We start from the raw sequence: 22985 nt of genomic DNA, 5'->3' as shown, positions 1-22985 counted from the left end.
AAAATTCTAAAATGTTTAATGAAGTTCTAATGGGCTTATTCACTTTATTGCCTAGGCTTGTACAGTAGGTGCTGCTTAATGGTCCATGAATATTTTGATAACATTAACCGAATGATACCAACAAACGATGACAAAAATTGTCATTCGGGAGAACAATGGCATTTTACCAACTGAATGTAAACACAGCAAGAAATATATAAATAGGTACTTTCACAGAATTTAAATTAGGAAAATGCAGAAATTTTTCCTAATGTCGTTAATTACAAAGTCCATTTAATGAACTGTTCATAAAGTTTCCGAAAATTATTTGCATTAATATTCGGAAGGCATCTCTTCATTTTAAGAAAACATGCTATTTTTTTTGTATTATTTTATTATTTTTGCTCCAGATGTAGTTGATGTGTCTGATCGTCCTTAAAATTGGATAAAGTTATTCAAATTACTTTTTAGCCTAGTTTTAAATGGTCGACTGAAATCGAGACTAAGCTGTTTGGGGATTCACTCAGCAACATTTCTGTGTCATTTGGCAATTCTTATAATCTATTTCGACTGAACCCTTACTTCGCAATATTTATAAATTTGACCTTATTTGATGACTTTAAATAATTTATTCTTAAATACTTCGACAACATTAACCAAATTGTTGATCCTAATAACAACCCTGTATATGCTATGCTTTCGTATGTCCCGATTAAATTAAGCGTCATCTGCTGTACAGAATTGGCTATAAAACATTTTAAACCAATCCAATAAGCTAGATTGCATACACGTAAGTACACTTTTCGATACGAATAAATTTTCTGATGCCACGCTACGTCTGATCATAAGTCACGATCCCAGAGCGGAAACACCTGGTTTCGTTGGTCTTTTTTATGTCAGCTAGTCAGCGAATCACGTGGTATCTAAAACGAGGCTTCGAGTAAGAAATACATAATCGCTTTTCATCGATCCATTAACGGATTCATCAATGATTGAAACGAGAGTTTTGCTACCAAGTTTATCGAAGGATTGTAGATTGCTTCAACATTTTCGTGTTCTACTTAATGGTTACCGTGAATCAAATTAGAACTCCCACTTCAACTAATGGATGTTGATTTAATGTAAATTGTTGTCATTATCTATGCTCTTCAGGCGTGAACTTTCCTACCGTTTTCATATCACGATGTAAAAAGGAGAGAATCTCTTTGAAGCCATACTTCTCGGTTTGTTCCATTCATTTGCGAAATCTCAAATTGTGGAATAAAGTTCATTCTTTTGAATTACTTACTCTCCTATAATTGTAGCCTTTGACTTGCTGCATTTTAAAATAATTCAGTTATTCATGTATATCAGCTCGTACGTATTTATTTATGTACAGCCAACAAATTTCGAACGCACGAACTTTTCCACATGCGCACCTCGAAGACCGAATTTTGAATTTGCTTTTAATTTATTTCGTATTTTGTGCGAATTTAAGATATTTTCAATTAAAAACTCAGTGATATAAAAGCTTCGGGCTGCCACTCCACAAAGCATAAGATATTTATATTTAAAATTTAATCTGTAAACTTAGCAATATAAAAGTGTGTTGACACTCAGCTTCAGCTATACAACGTGATATATTTGTCTTCCTAATTAAATCAACAAATTCGGCGATTAAAAAAAGTGTTGCCACTGCCCGAAGCAAAGAATTTTCCTTTTCCCACGGTAGTCTGTGTTGTTCAACGAAACGTAAGATACTTAATTTTACTTTCGAATTTATTGTGTTATTAATTAACAAAATAAGCAAGTTACCAACAATAAAGTTGATTGATTTCAGTTATTAATTATTAATTGGATCTGTGAAGTGACACTATCTGGATTCATTAAAATCATCTTCATATAGAATTTTGTTTGTGTGTGTCTAATTCATATACATCTACAGTTTTATTACGGTCTTAATGAAATTTTTCGCACTTAATTTGATAAGAAGAGAAAGTTCACTGTTTACATTACATTTAAGAAACAAAAAATAGCCCACAGTGTCGAGCCCACACTCGAGGTGTTTTATATTAGAATGTTGCACGCACGTCACCCATTTGGATTCACGTCTCCTTGTCGAGATCCTGCTATCTGTGGATTTTATACATGCTAAAAAAAGTTTGTTTTGTTTACAAAAAGTATACATTAATATTTCTACCCAATGTCTGTTTCGAAACTACGTGGTCGATGTCGTCGCTATTGCGTTCCCGCTGTAAGTCCTTATTAAAATTGTTAGATGACGCCGTATTCGCTTACTCATTAGAACCGCGTGGAACTTTACAGGACAGATTAGAACCTTTAAAACAGAATCTCTGCGTTCTGTATCAGTTTTCACTAATATTTCGAAAACGGTGTAAAAAATTCGCCAAATTGGATGATTTTCGGAAAACTCATTTTCATATTTAAAAAAAGAAAAAATGACAAAGCAAGTACCAGTTCTTACCAAATCCGTTCCATGGGGCCATGTTGGTTCTACACTGTACTACAGTTTATTCGAGTTCATTAAAATTTCCGAAGTGCGTTTCATTTACTGTTAATTAATTGTCAACCCCGCGAAATGGCAATAGCTAGATTTATTAAAATCATTACATAATTAGCTGGCGCATCAGTCTAGAGTTCCACATACACTATGTTTTTCTTGTGTTCCAGTTAAGGTTTTTATGCTTTTAGTTAAGTTACATGCAATAGTTGTAGAATTATCAACGATTTAAAAGTTTAAGTGACTAAGTCTAACGAGGCCGCCATTGGTTTACATTTGAAACTCCTAATAAAATAGTTGATGCACCAACGTCAATGTCTCATCGCCCAATATAATAGATAGTTAGCTTTCAATTTTGTGCACCGAAAATTCTGTCTTCCTGCACGCTGGCCAAATTGCTTGTTTTTGCGTAGAAATTAATTTTAATTGTAAAAGACATTTGAACTGTTTATGACTTGATATTTGTTATTTTAAGTTTTTATGTATTTTACAATTTTTATTTGAAGATTGAGTTTTTATGTATTTTTGCCCTGCCTCGAATTGAGAAACTGAATTGATTGAATTATAAATTTATCTCTAATGCAACATTTCTATGGGTCTTCATTTTTTCAAGGAATATAGTGCTATTGTTCGAAGTATGGTTCGTTGCTTTTGTTTCGATGATTTTTGTTTGATTCTTTGAAACTGATTCGGATAATGAAATGGGATTTCTTATATAAAATATCGGACGTAAAACTTTCTTATGATAGTACGTTGAGTTTAACATTTTCCCCCACTCTTTCTATTTTTAATTTCCCAGTGTAAGAGAATCCTGCGATAGTCATAAACCACTTACTGAATCTTGACTTGACTGCGTTGAGCCACGTGTAATGTGCATCATGTTTTTTAAGCTTTTTAATTTTTAAAATTTGGTTTATTTTTTTTATTTATTACTGCTACATATTTTGCAATTGATTTCTGCGTCGGCAGATTTTCTCTTGTTACCAAGGGAGAAACATTAAAAATAGTACGTTCTTTTTTCGAATATTCGTTTGGTCTCTTTTTTCCACGTAGAATAGCTGACTGTTTTTTTCCCCTTTAAAATTATTAATGCTGATTTTGCACTTAAAAATTTTAATACCATGCATTTCACAGAGTTTTCGAGTCATGGAATAGGAATATTTCTCTTCGAGAAGAGCAAAAATATATTCTTCTATCCACCGCTTGTTTGCATGCGACATTTTGAAAGAAGAAACAGTTCAAAAGTAGCAGGCGGTCTTTCTCATTTCAAATAATAAGATGTTGCCAGAAATTTTTATTCCAAAACGCAAAAAAGTAAGCGCTATGGAAATCGTTCAAAAATGTTTAAACGCTCTGTGTGTAACACCATAAGCGAAGCTTGTGAAAAGTGTTAAATTCTTCGCATCCTAGTTTTGCTGTATCCAGATTATAATTAGGAAATGCAGTTTAGCCTAAAAAACTAAATTTTTGAAGTGGCGTTATTATTATGTAGTAACAGTTTTACGAAAAATTTGCGCCATTTAAAGTAACTCTTACTAACAGTTATATCCAAATAAGTAAGAAGTTCGAGGTGGTTAAAAAAAAGAAAAAGAAAAGGAGAAGACTATACAAGATCCGTCTCATTAGAATTTCCATGTTACTGGGAAATATATCATGACCTCGTTACTCTTATATGCGACGAATCTCATTTTCGTTTTGTAAATTCCTTCTGCAGGCGATTTTCTGTTTTAGGAAATTCCTGATTTCCATGTGTTCTAAAAACCTAAAGCGCGAAAAATTAAATAAATAAATCACTGTAGGACGTTCTGAAACATTCCAAAACGCGATTATACAAAGGGTGTTTACCCTTTTTTTGAACGATTTCAATAAAGAATTTAAAAAAAAAAATATTTATAAGTTTTGGCAGTAGCTTATTAGTACTTGAAATGAGAAATATGATTTCGTAAATCTGCTAGTAGTCTGTACATACGTACGTCACGTCTTTTCGTGTTGTCTGTACGTACGTCTGAACCCATCTGAAAACCCGTTTTGGGAAAGAGTCCTTTATTCTGTACGTACATATAGATGTCATGCAAAAACATCGTTTAAATGGATTCGAGAGTGGCCAAAAAGGATATTATCTTTGAAAAATGATACCCGAAATCTTTCACGATTACAATACTTTCTTTATTTCGTACTAGGAAGTAAAAAACAAGAATTTTTATTGCTTAAATTAGTAATATGAAAGTAAATATGTAATAGCAAGAAAAGTTACGACTGTCGCGCCATCTTTTAAGAAATAGAAAGGGTAAAAAGTGGAAAAAACAGTAATCTCAAAAGATCTTTAAACTTTGAATCTTCAAATTCCAAGTTATTCAATTCCAAAATATTTTAAATGTCATTTTTGTGCTTAAAATGAAAGAATTAATTAAAATCTTGTAGGCTTAAACATTTCAAAGAAATACTATTATTAGCCCAAAGAAGCGCAGACCCAAAGGGCTATTAGTCTCAAAACGGCATTTTGCGTTCATTTCACTTTCTGCGTTGATTCACTTTTCAAACTGTTGCCACCAAATATTATCGCCTTTTATTATTTATTAAAGGAAATATTATTTATTAAATATTATATAATTAAAAATTATTTAAAGGAACTAAGTCATGAAGAATATCCATGAATGCATGAATATATCTCGCATTGTGACAAAACAACGGTACCTAGAGCCATCAAATTTAGAATAACGTAGTCCTCCAACCGAACATGTGCACTTGGAAGCCCGAATTTTGAATTTCGAATTTGTTTTACTATCTATTTCAAATTTTGTAAAACTTTAATGAATTTTTGGTTAACAAACTCAACTATTTCAAAGCAAGCAATGGCAACATTGTACAGAAAAAAAAAACTTTTTTTATCTCCAGCGCGCTAGATTGAGTATCGGAAAAGCTTAAGATATGCTGTTTTTAAGTATATTGTGATATTGCTGTTGAATTGAATTTTATGTGGTTTAAGTTCGAAGAACATGATATTTATTACATAAAGGTAACATATAAAACGTTAAAAAACTCCCCTTTGGATGTAATCTAACATCTTTTGAAAACCATTCAGATATTTTTAGTCCAAAGGGACAATTTGCCTAGAAAGACTAAAGACTATTAATTTCGTTTTGGCATTTTGCGTCGATTCACTACAAGCCTTGTTTGACTTTTCAGATCGTTGTCACCAAATATTATTGCCCTGTATTATATTTAAAGAAATTAAATAATAAAGAATCTACATAAATGTATGTAAATTTCTCGCATGTGATAAAACAACGGTACCTAGAGACATCACATTTTGAATAACGTAATCCTGCAGCGAATATGGGCATCTGGAAGCCCTAATTTAGAACTTGGAATTTGTTTTATTTTCTATTTGTTTTATTATTTCATATTTTGTCAGACACTGAAGAATTTTTCATACCCGACGATTTCAAACCGAGGAATGGCAACACTGTACCGGGGGGGGACATTTTTATCTCCAGCGCGCGAGATTGTGCATCGGAAATTATAAAGATATGCTGATTTTAAAATTATTTTGCGATATTGCTGTTGAACTGAATTTTATGTTTAAGTGCGAAAAACGTGATATTTAATAAATAAATGTTACACACAAAATGTTAAAAAAAAAAGCCCCTTTGGACGTAATTTAAAACCTGAAACCTTCCAGATTTTTTTTTTTTTTAAATTTTAATTTCTTAGCAATATTTTGAAGGAATTATTATTTCATACCAAGTATTCATTTGCGCGTCTGAATAAACTGTTATGCTGTCAGCGTAGTAGTTCACTTTAGAGACTAATAAACATATTCTGACGTATCATTAATATTTGAAAATAGGTTTAGGTCTTAAATAAAATATCTCTCTTATCAACAATAACATTCGTCAATAAGTCTTCCATATGAAAAAGATTTTTATTTCATTCTAAAAGTTGTTTTGTTACCGCTTTCAAGAACCAAAATTAACAGTAACTATAAGTGGCAGAAAAATATTACGTTAATAAAATTAAATGAAAGTACTTGTAAAATACAAACTACACGTCGTTACCTGAAATCCAACACTAAGGAAATAATAAAGAAAATAGGTTTTTAATAACGAATAAATATAACAATGGGTGAAATTTTTGTTCTAACTTCTTAGTCCGATATCGTCTGTATAAAGACTAAAATTAAAATGTTATCAAGAAGTTTTTTAGTAACATATAGTCTGCAATTCTCTTTGTACGTTTCTTTACTTTTAATTTTATTCAATCAGTAATACATAGTTTTATTTGTTTCTCATTTTATGCCATTTGACGTTCAAAAAAGAATGCAAGAATAATCTTTTAAAATTGAAATCTGTTTAACAGTTTTTTTTAAATTGAAATCTGTTTAGTTTTTACATTATTCAGCATAAAGGTTTGGTTTTAGGAATTAGCAACAGTACGTATTATTTTTGTTTAAAAAACAGCAGAAAGTTTTATAACTTTTATCTCCCGCCAACTTATACACATAAGCAAGGGAGGTTTAGTGGCTCACATTTATTTTCAGACATTTGTAGTTTTGAAATTTATTGCATATATTGCATATTAAATACTGAAACATATTTCGAACATCTGAAACTCTTGTTAAGACATTTTAGCAGAAAAAAATTTTTGTCATAGTTTTTACTTCTTTGTACTGTAATTGCGAAAATTTTCGGTTATCACATTTCAAGGGAAATATCCATTTTGACCGTTCCCGAATACATTGTGATTATTTTTTACATGACATGCGTTCGCACGCGAAGAATAAAAGAAATTTTTTTTCCAAAACGAATTGTAAAATTTATATTTTCGTGATGTCTGAACGTACACTGCGAAAAATAACAATGAATCTTTCGTTCTACTGGGCCGATTGACGAAATTCAGCTTGCGTTTTTCATGTCTCGAAAGCGTGACTTAAGATATGTATTAGATTTATGTACAGCATATTGTTCTAATATGGGTATTTTGACACAAAATCGGACTTTTTCTGAAATGACATGCCAATTCTACGACTCAAATTATGCCAAATTGCCTGGTTTTGTAAAAATCGCACAAATAGTGTTTAAATAATTAGCCCTCAAAATTCTAGCTCCTCCATGTTAATTTAATTTGGTATATATTTATTAATATCTCTTTTTGTATTAAATTTTTTTTATTCTTCCTTTCGCATTTCGAAATTTAGGTTTATTCTGAATAAAATTCACCCAATTTTTATGATTTATTTTTTAAATTTACATTTTTGAATAATTCTTATAAAGTTTCCGAAAGAGATTTTGAATTATAACCTATAAAAGTTTTACCATAATCTTAAAGTAGATGTATTTCTAAGCATATCTACAAAAAATTAGAGTTTCTTATTTAAAATTTCCCAAGATATACGTGAGTTTACAAATTGGCGGGTTTAGAAATTTGGCATATATGTTATAAGTGATAATAACGCCAAATGTAGTTTACGCACTTTGTTAAATTTATTTGAAAGTATGAACGATGACATTTTTCAGCTCCTGTACAATGAAAAAAGGAAAGGAAAATAGGTTTCTATAAATTAAGAAGTTCGCCAAGTGAATTATTTTTGGTCCAAACTGGGAAAAAAAAAAAAAAAAAAAAGAAATACGCCACGATTTCTGAATTTCTCTGCAAATTTCTCACCAAATTTTACAAAATTTAATATCTAGGCATAATTTGAGACGTAGAATTGAAATATGGGGAAAACTGGCACGTCATTTCCGAAAAAGTCCGTTTTGGAGTCAAAATACCTATATTAGAACAATGCTATATATATAAATATAATATATATCCTAAATCGCTGTTTCGAGACATGGAACACGCAATTTGAATTTCGTCAATCGGCCCAGTAGAATGGGAGATACTAAAGTCCAAAGGGGCTTTGTTCCCTGAAGGACGATTGTTTTCGTTTTGCGATTTTGCGTTGGTTCACTATAAATGTCAGTTTCACTTTTCAAACTGTTGCCACCAAATGTTAAGAGTCCTGCATTATATTTGAAGAAATCAAATAATGAAAAATCTGCATAAATGTATGTATGTTTCTCGCATTGCGATAAAACAACGGTACATAGAGCCATCGAATTTTGAATGATGTAATCCTACTGTGAATATAGGATGTGGAAGCCCAAATTTGAAATTTGGAATTTGTTTTATTATCGATTTCCTATTTTGTAAAACTTTAACGAATTTTTGATTAACAAACTCAAGGATTTCAAAGCGAGCAATGGCAACGTTGTACAGAAAAAACATTTTTATCTCCAGCGCGCGAGACTCTGTATCAGAAATTCTAAAGATATGCTCAGTTTAAAACTATTTTTCGATATTGCTCTTGAACTGAATTTTATGGTTTGCGCAGTGTACGAAGCATGTATAACTTACTTTCAAGTCCGTGAAATTAACCGGTGGACGCATGTATAAATAATGATGCAGTTAGTTCATGCTCTTAGTTTATGCTCTTATAAAGTGTCTAGTTCTAAGCGTCTAGCTGCAAGTAAGCTTAGCAGATGTAGTTTTTGTCAGCTGTTTTATTGTGCCTAGTCTGTAATGATGAACTATATTTTTTCCTATGATATCTAAACAAACCTTTATTTTCGGTCGAACAGGACCTCTGAAGTTATTTATATCACAGCAGCAGAGCGTGATTCTTTTATCAAGAAGTTGGATACACAGATGGCTGGAATAGTTGTACTGCTCAAAAGTTAATTTCTGTGAGCAGTGGCAAGTGAAAGGACCGGTATGCTGTGATTCCCTTCCAATGGAAAGAAATTATACTATAAAGTATTTCTCCCACTTCCCTAGCGTGCCTTCGTGGTGTAACGGTAGCACGCTGGGCCGGTATTCCAGAGGTCCGTGGTTCGATTCCCGGCGAAGGCGGTTGCATATTTTTCATCATTTCTGCTTCCAATTAACCTAATGACTCTACAAGTGGCGCCCGAACTAAAAGCGTTGTGGATGATGATTCTCCGCACCCAGGATTTGGCCACTAGGTCCCTTAAAACCCTAGTTGCCCTTTAAAAAGGGGAGTATATAAGGTATTTCTCCCACTTCCCTAGCGTGCCTTCGTGGTGTAACGGTAGCACGCTGGGCCGGTATTCCAGAGGTCCGTGGTTTGATTCCCGGCGAAGACGGTGGCATATTTTTCATCTTTTCTGCTTCCAATTAACCTAATGACTCTACAATACTACGCTTATTTCCAAAAGTTAAGCACGGAGAGGAAAATGCTAATTTCCGGAAGCCAATCAGAATTGAAGAGGATGCAATTCGCTGCAAAGGTATATGGAAGTATGCAAATATGTTAGGTAACAGCCCATCGCCCTTTCATGTCAAAAAATATGCAAAAAAGGCTGTCTTATAAGAAGCCAGCCTTATGAAGGGTTACAAAAGTTGATTGTAAGTGCTGATACAAGATGTTTAAAACTTTCGTACAATTTGTTTTCAAAACATACGTGTTTCTATGACTTCCAGAAGACGAATGGAAGATTCTGAGCGCTGGCGTGCTGTGAGGCGCATTGAAGAAGGGCAGTCAATCACAGATGTTGCTCTTTTCTTCGGCGTTTATCATTCTGTAATTTCACGTTTATGGAAACAATTTCAAACCACACAGACAGTTGTTCGAAGGCCCGTAGCCGGTCGCCCAAGGATTACAACCCCCGCGGAAGATCGATATATTGCTATTGTAGCCAAGCGGAATCGCAGAGCGACTTCCACACGTGTGACATCTATGGTTACAGCGTCCATTGGTAAGGCGATATCTGCAGCTACTGTACACCAAAGATTACATATGAGGGGACTGTACCCCCCGGGTACCTCGAGTTTGAGTTTTTCTAACCGTCCAATCAAGAGAGGCGATTACAGTGGTGCCGGGAACATGTCAATTGGAATGTGTCTGACTGGGGCAATGTCATGTTTACTGATGAGTCAAGATTTGCTCTGGAGCCAGATGACAAGCGTATAAGGATATGGCGTGAACTACGAACACGCAATCAGTCCCAAAACATCACGCATTCCGAGGAAGCATTATGGTGTGGGCAGGGATTTCATTAGGATACCGAACCGACCTGCACATCTTTTAAACAGGGTTCTTTGACGGCTGTCCGGTATCGAGATGAAGTCTTAGAACCCATTGTGAGATTATATGCTGCAGCAGTTGGCTCTACTTTTGTTTTAATGGACGATAACGCACGTCCCCATAGAGCTGACATCGTCGATGACTACCTGGAGAGTGAAGGGATTGCGCGTATGGCGTGGTCAGCATATTCGCCCGACCTTAATCCCATTCAAAATCTTTGGGATGCTCTCGGCCGTGCTGTATCTTCACGTTTCCCACCTCCAGCCACTCTTATTGAGCTGGAAACTGCTCTACAAGAAGAATGGCGATTGCTTAAGTCTGCGGTGGTTGACCACCTAATTGAAAGCATGGTCACAAGGTGTAAACTTTGTACACAGATGAGGAAGGGATCCCTATTAATGTCCTTTTTTTCATTATATGTTTTTTATTTTCACTTTATACATAATTCTGTTTAAGTCTCCAGTATGTCATTATCTGATAACTTACAAAAATTTAATATTGTTTTCATTTCTGTATATAATTATTGATTTTGTTTTATGCATAAATATATATGCTACTTTCCTGCTGAATTTTGTGTCAATCAAAGCAGTATTTGTTGATTTGTTTTGCATTTTACATCTTCGTGCTTAACTTTTGGAAGTGAGTGTATAGACTCGGTATGTTGAAGCACTGTTTGCCGCCAAAGAAATGGTTCATTTTTTAAGGAAATAATCAGATCCAACGAAAAGATTCTGAAGTCGCTAAAGGCAAGAAAGCGTATTCACTTCTGATGTCGATGTTAAATCATCAATTTCTGGCTTCATCGCACGGAGATAAGTCAGCAAAGCAAATGTTTTGCATAATGCTTCGTACTCTTTACGAGTCTATAGTGCAGTGATTCAAATCTCTACCAAGAAACGCTGGCAAGCATAAAGAAGAGTCAAGAAGCGTCGATGAAATGGAAAAACTTGCAGCAAATTTACGACTAGCTGGTGCGGAAGTAAGTGATATTGTTACTTTCTACGGGTTTGTAGTGATTAATGGCAACACTTGATGAAGAATCAAAACACAATTTATTCGTCAGTATTACATTGAACAGTTCCAAAGACGCGGTACAGTCGAAAAACACGCTGAAACAATCAGCAGCACAGCCTTCAGGTTGTCAGGCTTTACAACGGTGAAGACAGCTTCACGGCAAGCACTAAAGTACAGCTCCTGACTCGGTTCGGTCACTCTCAAGCTAATCTCTAAACTCAACACACTACTACTGAACTCAACATACTCTCTGCTACTGAATTCAAGGTACTCCTACTTCGCGTATAGGAAGGGTATATGTAGTTTTATCCTACCTTTCCCGAGACAATCCCCAGGGAAACCGCCAAGAAGGCGTTCTAGAAGAAGAAGGCGTTTACTTTAATTTAATAATCCGTACAAAGACGTCATGTCGTGTACACATCAGATATTTTTACCATAGCAGCTACATTTGTTTGCATTTGAAACTTAGCAAAATAGTGAATTAAGTCAGTTTCTGCACCTTCAGTGGGACCAAAAGTAAACTTTTCGTTTTGTGCACCGAAAAATCTGCCTTCTTGCCCGCTGGCCGAATTGATTGTTTTTGCGTAAAGATTGTTTTTTTTTTAATTGTTTTAACTGTATTTGGTGTTTTATGTTTTTCTTATCTTTCTTTCAATTTATATATATATATATTGAGTTTTATGTATTTTTTGCCTTGTCACGAAGTGAGAACTGAATTAATTGAATGAGAAATGTATCTCTAATGAAGTTCGAGGAATTAAGTTTAAATGAAATGCGGTAAAAAAGTGCTTGTAATTTAATATTTCATACAAGGAAGTCATGAGGTGTACACATCAGATTTTTTTACTCACAATTTCCGAAGTATCTTTGGAGAACTGCCATGATAACAGCAGCTTATCTTCATAACAGAATTCATAATAGTTCTATTGAAAATTATATTCCCTACAGATTAAATCATAGTAAAGATCCTTATTTGAAAAATATTCGCATATTTGATTTCTACCATGGGTTATCTTTTGATGGACCTAGTAACAAAGCGCAATGCGCATCCAGAAATATTAGGTTTAATGATGAAAAGTTAAAGAAAGATGGTAGAAGGTTTGTTTCCCAGAATTTAAACATTTTTTAAATTGAAACTGAAGCTTGTAACATTGAAGCTGTAGAGGAAACCATTTCTAAAGATATAAGCGATGTCGATGTACCACGAAGTGAGCAAATGGAAGATGAAAGACCTTCAATGAGGAGAAAGCCGCCAATTAGATACTATTAGTGCATAAAAATTCTAAGATTAGTCTAAAAGTTATGATGACCACAGTGACAGAAAGTATAAACTTAAAAATAGTTTATACAAACTGAAACAAGCACCTCGACAGTGGTATAAAAGTTTCTCAATTTCATAATAGAATTAGGTTTCAAGCAATTAAAAGTGTGTCTTGGATTTTTACTCACCAAAAAGAATGGCTTGTGAACAACTTACTAACTGCTGGATCAAATAATCGTGAACTTGGTGAACTACCGAGTTGCTAACTAAGATTTCCAAATTTGGAATAGTTTCTGAATGCGAATGAAGTTTACACGAAATAAATTATTTTTAGATCAAGAACCCTACATATTGCGGTCTGCAAAGTGTGTTTTATGCCTATGGAATCTAAATTTTCACCAGCTGATTTCAAGGTTCTAAGTGTAAAAAACCTTATCGAGAACTACTTGTTTTCTTGTTGTAGTATCTATCTCCTAGACCAGATATTTTATACGCGGTGAATTGTTTAAGACAATTGCAAGAAAATCGTACTGAATCCCCATGGTGTTCTCTTAAGCGAATTCTTCGCTATCTGATAGGAAGAGCTAAGGTTGGTTTTGGTTTATTAGATTATGGCAAAACACTCGAGGGCTATCTGCCTTAAGGGAGGGATGCCTTCGCGGAGGACCTTTTTAAGGGAAAATGGCTCGTATACACGTTACACATGGGGAAAACCATGAAAACACCCACGCAGCCAGCCCGTTCGCTGGATTTGAACCTCGGACCGAATTACCAGTATTCAGCGACGTTACCGCTCGGCCGCTGGTGGGCCCAGGTAAAAATGGCGTATTCAGAGTGCAATAAGATTTCTCTTTGTAATACTTAGGTGATTGGGGGGCAAATCATAATGACAGAAAATCTTTTTCTAGCTGTATTTTCATGTTAAATGATTAATCCTTTACTGTGGTGTTGTTGAAAACAAAATTGTGTAGCTTTATCATCAGCGTAAGCTGCGATTATTGCCTTAGCAAAAGGTGTTTGAAATCAGTAATTAGTGAAATCATTGATATTAATACGTTCACAGTGTTTGAGGATAATAAATCAAATGCATAATTAACGGAAATGATTCAGATAGGTTGAAACGCATACATATTAAACTTAAATTTATTACTGTGTAAAAGCACATAATATGAAAAGTGAGTTAATCTGTTCAAGTGTAGAAATTGTTGACATGTTAAATAAATCATTACCTAGGGGTAAACTGAATAAACATTTACTTTTATTAAGTATGGTGAGTCTCCCGTCCTAAAAATTCTTCTTTTACCTTAATATTCACTTCAGTATCTCATGTTTTCTATAGCTTTCAGGTAGTCCGCAATAGAAATTTAGGACAAGTAAATCACGGCACGTAAATCAGGCACGTAAATCTTACAGGATCGAAAACGCGATTAAGAACCGACAGGATTTTTCCTTTAGTTACTAATTCATCTTCTTTAAATTCCAAGCCTTCTGGACTAATTTCTAGAGTATTAGCGTTTCTATCGCATAATAGCTGTAAAGCAGTTCCTAAACAATTGCTTTTCTTATAAAACCTTCAAGTTCTGGTTTGTCTTATACACTAGTAATGCAGTTATCAACATAAAAAATGCCTTCCAGCTTTTCTGTATTAGAATGTGACTAGTGTGTTTCACCTTATTCGATAAGCTTAAGTTCCTCTGTTAAGTGATAATTAATAATTGTTCCTAATAGAAAAGGGCTGCAGGTGGTGTCAAAAATTAGTCGATTATGATGCCAAATTTGCAAATTCCTTTCTGTGTCAAACCACAAGAAACGGAAGTAATCCTCATCTTCTACATTTACACAAATCTGGAGAAATATATATATATATATATATATGCTCTTCTTATGTGTGATATGACACCTATTTTCCCATATCTAAAACTCATCATTATAGAGAGTACATAGTCTATTAAAGTTTATTCCAGTTTCCAAACAAGCATTCAATGAAGGACTTTTGGGAACCTTCGATGATGCATCAAAAACTGGTCTCATCTAAGCTATGCTATTTTCCTTCAAAATGTGACGATGTGGAACATAATGTCCAGTTAGAGAACACTTGGATTCTGTCACTATTTCAATTGTATCATCTTTCAATCAGTCTTCGAATACTTGCTGATATTCTAAATGATAACTCTTTTTCTAGCTTTCCATACGTTTGAAAACTTATTGATATTCTAAAAGATAACAATCTTTTTCTATCTTTCGATAGGTGGTAGCCAGTCTTTCAAAACCAATTGAATAACTGCCAGGTAAAGGATGGTGAACTTCTTTTCAGTGCATATGAACTACGTATCTTCCATCGCATTTTACATATACAGTTTCTTGAAAATGTTTCACTATAGTTTGTTTAATCTCATTTTTATGCTTCTGCTGTATAATCCATAATACCTATAACTTCAAAACCCCATAAATTTGAAATGCTCGTATCGGTTGCGAGTAGTGAAGTTACAGTCATATCTACGTTTCTTCTATTCTGACTTCCAAGAATTTTTCCCATTAATGTCTAGCCTAATTTAGTGTTCATGGCAATAAACCTCCGTTAAGCTGTGGTTTTTTTTCCACCTGTAAAGAGTTTTCCTGCGACATCTGATCCAATTAATATTTCAGTAGGACTTGAAGCCTTTTGCATGTCACTTATAGTAATATTAGAAGATTCAAGTTCTCGAATCTACTGCCTATAGCTAATTCGAGGGATGACACCATAAATCATTTCTTGATCTAATGTAAAGATACTTACCATCAAGACTACCTAAATAAATCTTATATAAAATTTATGTTTCGATTCATTTATTATTGTCCCTCCAAATAAAGAATGTTGTCTTTAATTGGCTAGTAATTCATATTTAAATCTAAATACATATTCATATTTGAAGCTGAAGCTTTTAAAATATATGACTTATGTGATCCCCCATCAATTAATGCACGAACATGACACTCAATCTTACTACCTATTAACTTTATAACGAGTGTCTGAAGAAATACTTCAGGATTAGAAAACGAATTTAAATGTATCATTGTACATTCCAATTGAATCATTGTATCATTGACATCCTTTCTTGACTCGATGGGCTTATTTTCACAAATTGAATTATTTTTGTTTTTATTGTTACCATTATTTATTTTATGTGGTTCCGGACACATTATTGACAAATTTCTCTTTGAAGATAATATACATTTGACTAAAACCTTACAGTTCTTTGCATTATGTTCTGATTTCAGACCAAAAAAAAAAAACATCTCTTATCAAAATTTTTTTTCTTTTATTTCAGTCACATTTATTTAGCTTTAAAGCATTCATTACTGTTATGTTAACCTATACAAAACAGTCATGCATCACTTAAACGATTTTCTTTGACAACATATAAACTAGTAACACTAACAATTTCTTTATTTACTTTCAAATTGATCCTTTTGTTTTCCTTAAAGGATTCATTTTTAAAATTAAAACCTTAAATTGCAATTGAAACGCACTACTCTGTTTAGACTTCATTTCGAATAAATTTAATTAAATCATCAAGACGATATTTTGGGGCTGTTTCATTTGTTTGTCTTTGCTAGACTCTTAATAATTTTAAGGGAACACAAGATTCTACCAATGGAAACAAAATTGCATCATATGTTTCAGTTGCTACACCGAGAGTCTCTAACTCTCTCAAATGCAATTTTAATCTGTCAAAAAGAGGGCAAAGTTAAGAAGTGGAATTTGTCGTGGTATTTGAACAACCAATGACAAAAGTTCTCTGATGTAAATTTCTATGAATAAATCCTTTTTGCCAAATCTTAAAGCTTCTGTTAGCTTTGGATAATTTATCTGCAGTCGCAGGATAATTATCTTTTAATTCTCTAGCGCCAGAATTCCTCACAGTTGATTGGATAAGACGCTAGAATTTTTCTGCAGAATCTATATTATCATCTTCCTGTATTTTCTTAAATAAGATCCAAAATAACAACCATTCTTTAATATTGTGATCAAATTTTAACTCAATTCGCAGACGTTTAAACTTTCGTTTTTGTGAAATATTTACATTATCAGAAAAATTTGCTACACTATCAAGATGTTTCTGTATTTATCTCATCTGAAATTATTTTAATCTTAAAATAATTGTTTAAGTATATTGTTCAACAGATTTACTTTCATTTTCTAAGTCCTTTTCTGTCTTGTTAGCTTCTAACATTCCATCCATTATTTGACTACCCAAACTTCGCGATTCTTCAAGTTTTTTCTATAAAATCTGAAATTCTTATTGCACTTCGATGACATCATCACGATCCTCTTTGTTGATGTCTTCATATATCTCATTAATGATCCTCGTGAATGAACTTTTTGCCAGTTTCCTTCGTTTGATGATCTTTTCCTTGTTTACAAATCCTGTCGCTGTCCGGAAGCCATATGTTGTGGAACACTGCGATCATTTTACTTTCGTTAAAACAGACTCGACTGAGCCATATATTATGTGGCCAAAAAAAAAATAGTCTTCATAAGAGTAAAAAAGCATAGATTTATTTACAGAAAATGCAGATTCGTTGCTAGTTGAATATTCACATACCGCTGTCTCACAAAACAAGAACACACTGTTGCCAATGCGCTACAGTTAAATATTGACATCAAAGGGTAGGCTCGTCAATAGCCAACAATTACAGCGCCAAAGGATATAATATATTACGAGTGACTCCATTATTTTCAAATGAAAGCATGAGAACGGATGTGTATATGGGCACGTAAATTCATTGTCCAGTACAGAGAATAGACTAATAAAAAATGAGTAGTGTTTATAATTAAAACTGGGCCATAACATTTATAAACTAATTAGATTTCATTTACAAACGATCAACCAGAAGTAATAGTTTACTTAAAGCTCGTTGGTATTCTAAACTTCATTATTTAAATTCCTTTAGAAAAGAAATTTACATATTTCCATTTTTATTATTATATTAAATAATGATTTAATATTCAAACAATGTGCATCTTTTGTTTTAAAATAAGCTCAGAAAAGTAGTTTTATTTAAATATTTCGTAGTAGTATATTAATTACTTTGTAGAAAATTCTAAAATGATTTATCATGCACATTGTTTGTCAACCCACGCAAATACTATTTCATTTCAGAACTTTGTGCTGTGATTTCCATACTAGGAAACAAAATGGTAAAACGAGAAAATTTATTCTCATTTGAAAATGCTTCATGCGAAAAAGAAAGTGTTGCCATCTTTCTGGTCATTATTCTTTGTATTTCCGCTCTTCCTTATCATATTTTGTTGGAACGTCATCATTAGTATTCACGACCAATAGCGGAATTTCGTTTTGTCACAAACTGCTACTCGCTTTGAAGAATAAAATGACGATTTTTAAATGTCGTGCGTACTGCTTTGCTTTCGCTTTACATGAATTTAAAAAATGGTGGATGGCCTTCGCATTTATCTTTCACTTGCGCTGCCAACTTCTCAATGTTAATTATTATTCCTGCACATACTTTTAGAAGGTGAACTGTCTTTATATAGGTCATTTTTCAAAACTAAAATGCAGAAAGATATACTTTTAAATAACTGCTCAAACAGAAGACATGTAGGAAGTAAATCCATCATTTGCTTATTAAAAAGACAACAGATTTATCATTTATTTAAAGATAAAAATAATTACCTATTGCTTAATGCTTAGTGCGTTTTAATTAATTAAGTTTTATTTAAGGGGTAGAATAGATAAAAAAAATTTAGACAATAGGTAATTTAAGTGAATTGGTTTCGTTAAGTGAAACGAGTAAACCAATCAGAATGTAGTTAAAAAGTTCCAGCTTATTTACATCTTACCTGAAAAAATAGTAGCTGGTAGAAACATTGCAGAATGTAATTTCGTACTACAAGAAGGGAATAAATATCAAACTTAAGGTTCAATTACAGCGGTTCCTATTTGCTTTCGGACACTTGTATTTTTTTAATTTATTTGCATAGATCTTGCACTAAATATTAAAATTTAGATTTCACATTTTTTTCTAATAATTTATTTTCTCTTAAGCCTTGTTTGTTGTAAAGAAATAGGATCAAAATATTCCCGTAATAAAATAATTTGTTCAGAAAATGTTTAACAGTAACTTACGTAATAATTCGGACACTCCAGATTTTTGTTGAGTTGGTTTGGTAGACAATGTCTCTTGGTGCAATTTCTTTCTTTTAAATGAAAATATATCACAACAGTTACTGTCAGTATTTGAAAATTATTACTTGTTTAGCAAAATATATTAAATATTTCTTATATGAAATTATGAAATAAACATAGATACTACAAATTGACGACAAACTCTGAGAGAAATTTAATAATCCATCTTTTTTAAAGATGGTAAAAGAATTCGAAATATCAAAAACATTTTTGATATAAAGCGTTTAAATACTTTTAAGGCAATAAAAAGATGCAAACTGCTTCGAATTTTCGAAACTACAATGGAGTCTGGAACACATTCTAAGATAACCTCAAGGCAAATATATTCTATGAAAAATCAAACAAAGTTAGTACTGCAAAACGTTCAGCAAATTTAGAAGAACGATTTACAATAAAAATTAACCTTGAAGCTTTCAGAAGAATCATTTAATGCCCATAGATACAATAGACGATCAATAAAAACAAAATCAACAACAAAAAGAAAAAGGAAAATTCGCCTGGTTTTCTCAAAGTCCATGATAAATAAGGCTTTATCATATTGAAACTATGTTATATTTGCAGAAGAGCGAAAATTTAATATATTATTGGGGGCCGACAGATGAATTAATAGGTGGCAGAATCGAAATTCAGAATTGAATTTGAAATACCCATTACCTACAGTGAAACAGTAGGAGTGGAGGCATAATGGTTTAGGATATGTTTCGCTGCCTTTGGAATGAAAAATTTAATGTTTGTCAAAAGTAAAATGGATTGGGATAAATATGGAAATATTCTGAATGAAAACTTGAAAGCGTCTGCAAGATAACTTGGAATAAAAAATAAATTCAAGTTCTATCAGAACAACTATCCTAAATATACCGCCGAACATTTATAATATATAAATGTTAGCTTTTTGTAATTAATTATACGGCTATTCCTGAAGTTATCAAAACATCTCCATATTCTACGGATTTAAATCCTATGGAACATATACGGAACGAGTTGGAGAAAGGATAGGAAAACATGACATTTCTTCGAAAGCTCTACTAAAAGCAGTTCATACGGGGGGGATAGTGCAAAATAGAACGCTTGAAAATATTTATTGAATCCATGAAAACATGAAAAAAGTAATTTTAGCTAAAGGATATCCAGCAAAATATTTATAGGGCTTGACCTTCTTTAGTAGCATAAACTAGTAAACTCCTAACAGACGGACCCACGAGTGGTAAAGACGCTGAACACTAGTAGTTCCTACCTGCTTTCGATTCCAGGCAAACGGTCTGGCTGCATTGGCAGTTTTGTGGTTTTATCCGTGTGTAACGTGTATACGAGCCGGTGTTTTCTTTCGAAAATCATCTACGAAGACATCTCTCCTCGTAGGCAAGATAGTCTTTTCGTGCTTTGCTATGGTTAAATAAACCAAACATAATAAAAGTTAATCGAATTATGGAAGTAAGAACAGAGTCTTGAAAAAGTTTGAAACAACCCTTGTGTTAAAACAAAACTTGAACATAAACATGCTACTTGTGCTTGAGAATGTCAGCCACCACTTGTAACTTTTAAATAACAAGCAAATTTAAATTAAGACGTAGGCTTCAAGGCAAAGATTATACAATTTAATTTAATTCGAAGTTGGCTCAAAATTTTTCACCGACGTAACAATTAAGTGTCGGCAGCAGTAAGGCAAAACCGAAGAATTGCGATCTTATCACAGCTGGCGAAACCTAGAAACATGGCTACACGCTTTTTTTTACAGCATAAAATCCTCAAATATTCTATAACTGATTTACTCTTTTGGCGAGGAAGCAGAAAAGATGAAGTGATAGTAAAAGTTGAAATTATTGTGTAATTAAACTATGATAATAATAACCCTACTTATTGCATGTCCCTTTATTTTCATGTTTTTCTCAAAATGTCAGAATACTTAATTGAGTTCATTTTGAGAGCGTTTTGAATAAATTATGTTTTTTACCAAAAAAAGCTTTCAATAACTTTTTTCAAAACACGCTTGTTTTAAAACAGATGATCAATAATAATAAAATAAACTCATTTTAATAATTTTTATTAACTGATGTTTGAAAAATATTTATTAACTTATATTTCCGAATAAAACTGAAAAATACAAATGTACGAAAACCGTGTGAGCCACTATAAACTGCGTATAATCTTAATATCTCATTTAGAAAAGTAATTGCTCATTGCTTAAAAAAGAAATCAATAAATGTTTCTTAGATACAATAATATCATATTACCTGAAAACTAGAATTTTTAATTTGTGGAGCTAAATTAAATCTTGAATTAACATAAAAGATTATATAGGGCATAAATTAGTCACAGATGAAAATTTACATTTTGCTTTTTAAATCATTTTACGAAATTCATCAGCAAACCTTTGGCTTATTTTCTACCTTTAATTTGCGAAAAACTTCATTTTTTTACAAATATGTTAAATATTCTGAGAAGTAAAAATATATGCCACAAAATATTTCACAAATCTAATTTAGATGTTGACTAATTAGCACCGGAGCTGTACCTACTCTCGATACTCACCTTTCTGACCGTATCACTTTTATATACGTATCACTTTTCAAATAAAAGGATTTTGCCACCCAAATTATCGCCATATATTATTTTAGATGTAACACAGTGAATATGAAAAAAAGTACGGCAGCACAAATAAAAGGATTCTGCCATCGAATGTTATGATTACGTATTATTTTTAAAGAAATAGTATAGGGAATGTAAAAAAAGGTATGGCAACACTTAACACGCTATCGGGAATTTAATTTAAAAAATTTATAATTTTGCTGTATTTAATGTGACGTAAGGGTGAATAAAGTGATGTTTAATAATAAAGTTAAAAAGACAAAAATAGTTGTGTCAGCAGGAACGAATCAGAGAGCAGACTGGTCAAATATGGGCTCAGCGGGGCATGAAAAACCTTAACAACTGATGCAACGTTAAAATCTGAATCCTTTCAGAATATTTAAAAAAAAATTTATTCAAAATGTTCTTTAATTTCTTAGATTATATTCTGAAATTATTTACTGATTCTAATTAGAGCTGATTAAGTAAAGGACTGACTTTATGCTGCGCGAACTGCCCAGATTATTTTAAGAAATTTTAGGAAGTTTTTTCCAAATTATCGTGAGTAACATATTTTTCTATATGAATGTCGAGTAAATCCGCGAATTTAGGATCTTTTAATTTTTTTTTTAGTTTTTGTTATAATAGATTATTTTGTTACTAGACTATTTTTGTTATTAGACTATTAGGTAATGGAGAAATAGTACACGAGTTTGTTCCTCGCGTAGTAGAAACACGGCGGCACCTAGAACCACCCCGATTTAGTGTGTATGTGTGTGTGTGATTATGGCAAAGCCTTGAGGGCTATCTGCCTAAGAGGAGGGATGCCTTCGTGGAGGACTTTCTAACGGAAACTGGCTCGTATACACGTTACACATGGGGAAAACCACGAAAACGCCCATGCAGCCAGCCCGTTCGCGGGATTCGAACCTCGGACCGAACTACCAGTGTTCAGTGACTCTACCGCTCGGCCGCTGGTGGGCCCCACCCCGATTTAGAAAGACACGTTATCTTCCACCCGAACACATGCATTTCGAAACCCGAATTTTGAATTTCAAATTTGCATTTTATTTGTATTATGCTTTCTGCGACTTGACGAATTTTTGATAAATGTATTCCGCACTTTATAAGCAATCTGTTTGTTACACTCGGTAAAACGTGAAATATTTTGTTTTTCAAATTTAACAGAAACCTCAGCGATTTAAAAGAAATGTATTGCCACTTAGCAAAGCATAAGATATCACCTTTCCAACTGAATCTGCCTGTTATGAATTAACAAACTAAGCTGTTTAAGCAATAGATGCAGTTCTTGATTTAAATAAATATGCATTGAATTCACAATTTATTTGTAATTAAAAACACTGAATAATTTTATAAAATGGTATTCTA

The 22985-nt window shown here is 32.9% G+C and overlaps 1 protein-coding gene across 3 annotated transcripts in view; it reads left to right on the top strand.

Annotated features, from left to right (window-relative positions):
• LOC118181311 (uncharacterized) overlaps positions 1 to 22985 on the top strand; it is a 273825-nt gene that overhangs the window by 82330 nt on the left and 168510 nt on the right. The gene's annotated exons all lie outside the window — the stretch shown is intronic.

Source organism: Stegodyphus dumicola, chromosome 9 (genome assembly GCF_044657685.1).
Source record: "Stegodyphus dumicola isolate Sdum_Otavi_A_Nest chromosome 9, ASM4465768v1".
Classification (NCBI taxonomy): Eukaryota; Metazoa; Arthropoda; class Arachnida; order Araneae; family Eresidae; genus Stegodyphus; species Stegodyphus dumicola.
The sequence above is the reverse complement of the archived record's forward strand: the minus strand, read 5'-3'. Positions and strand labels throughout refer to the sequence as shown.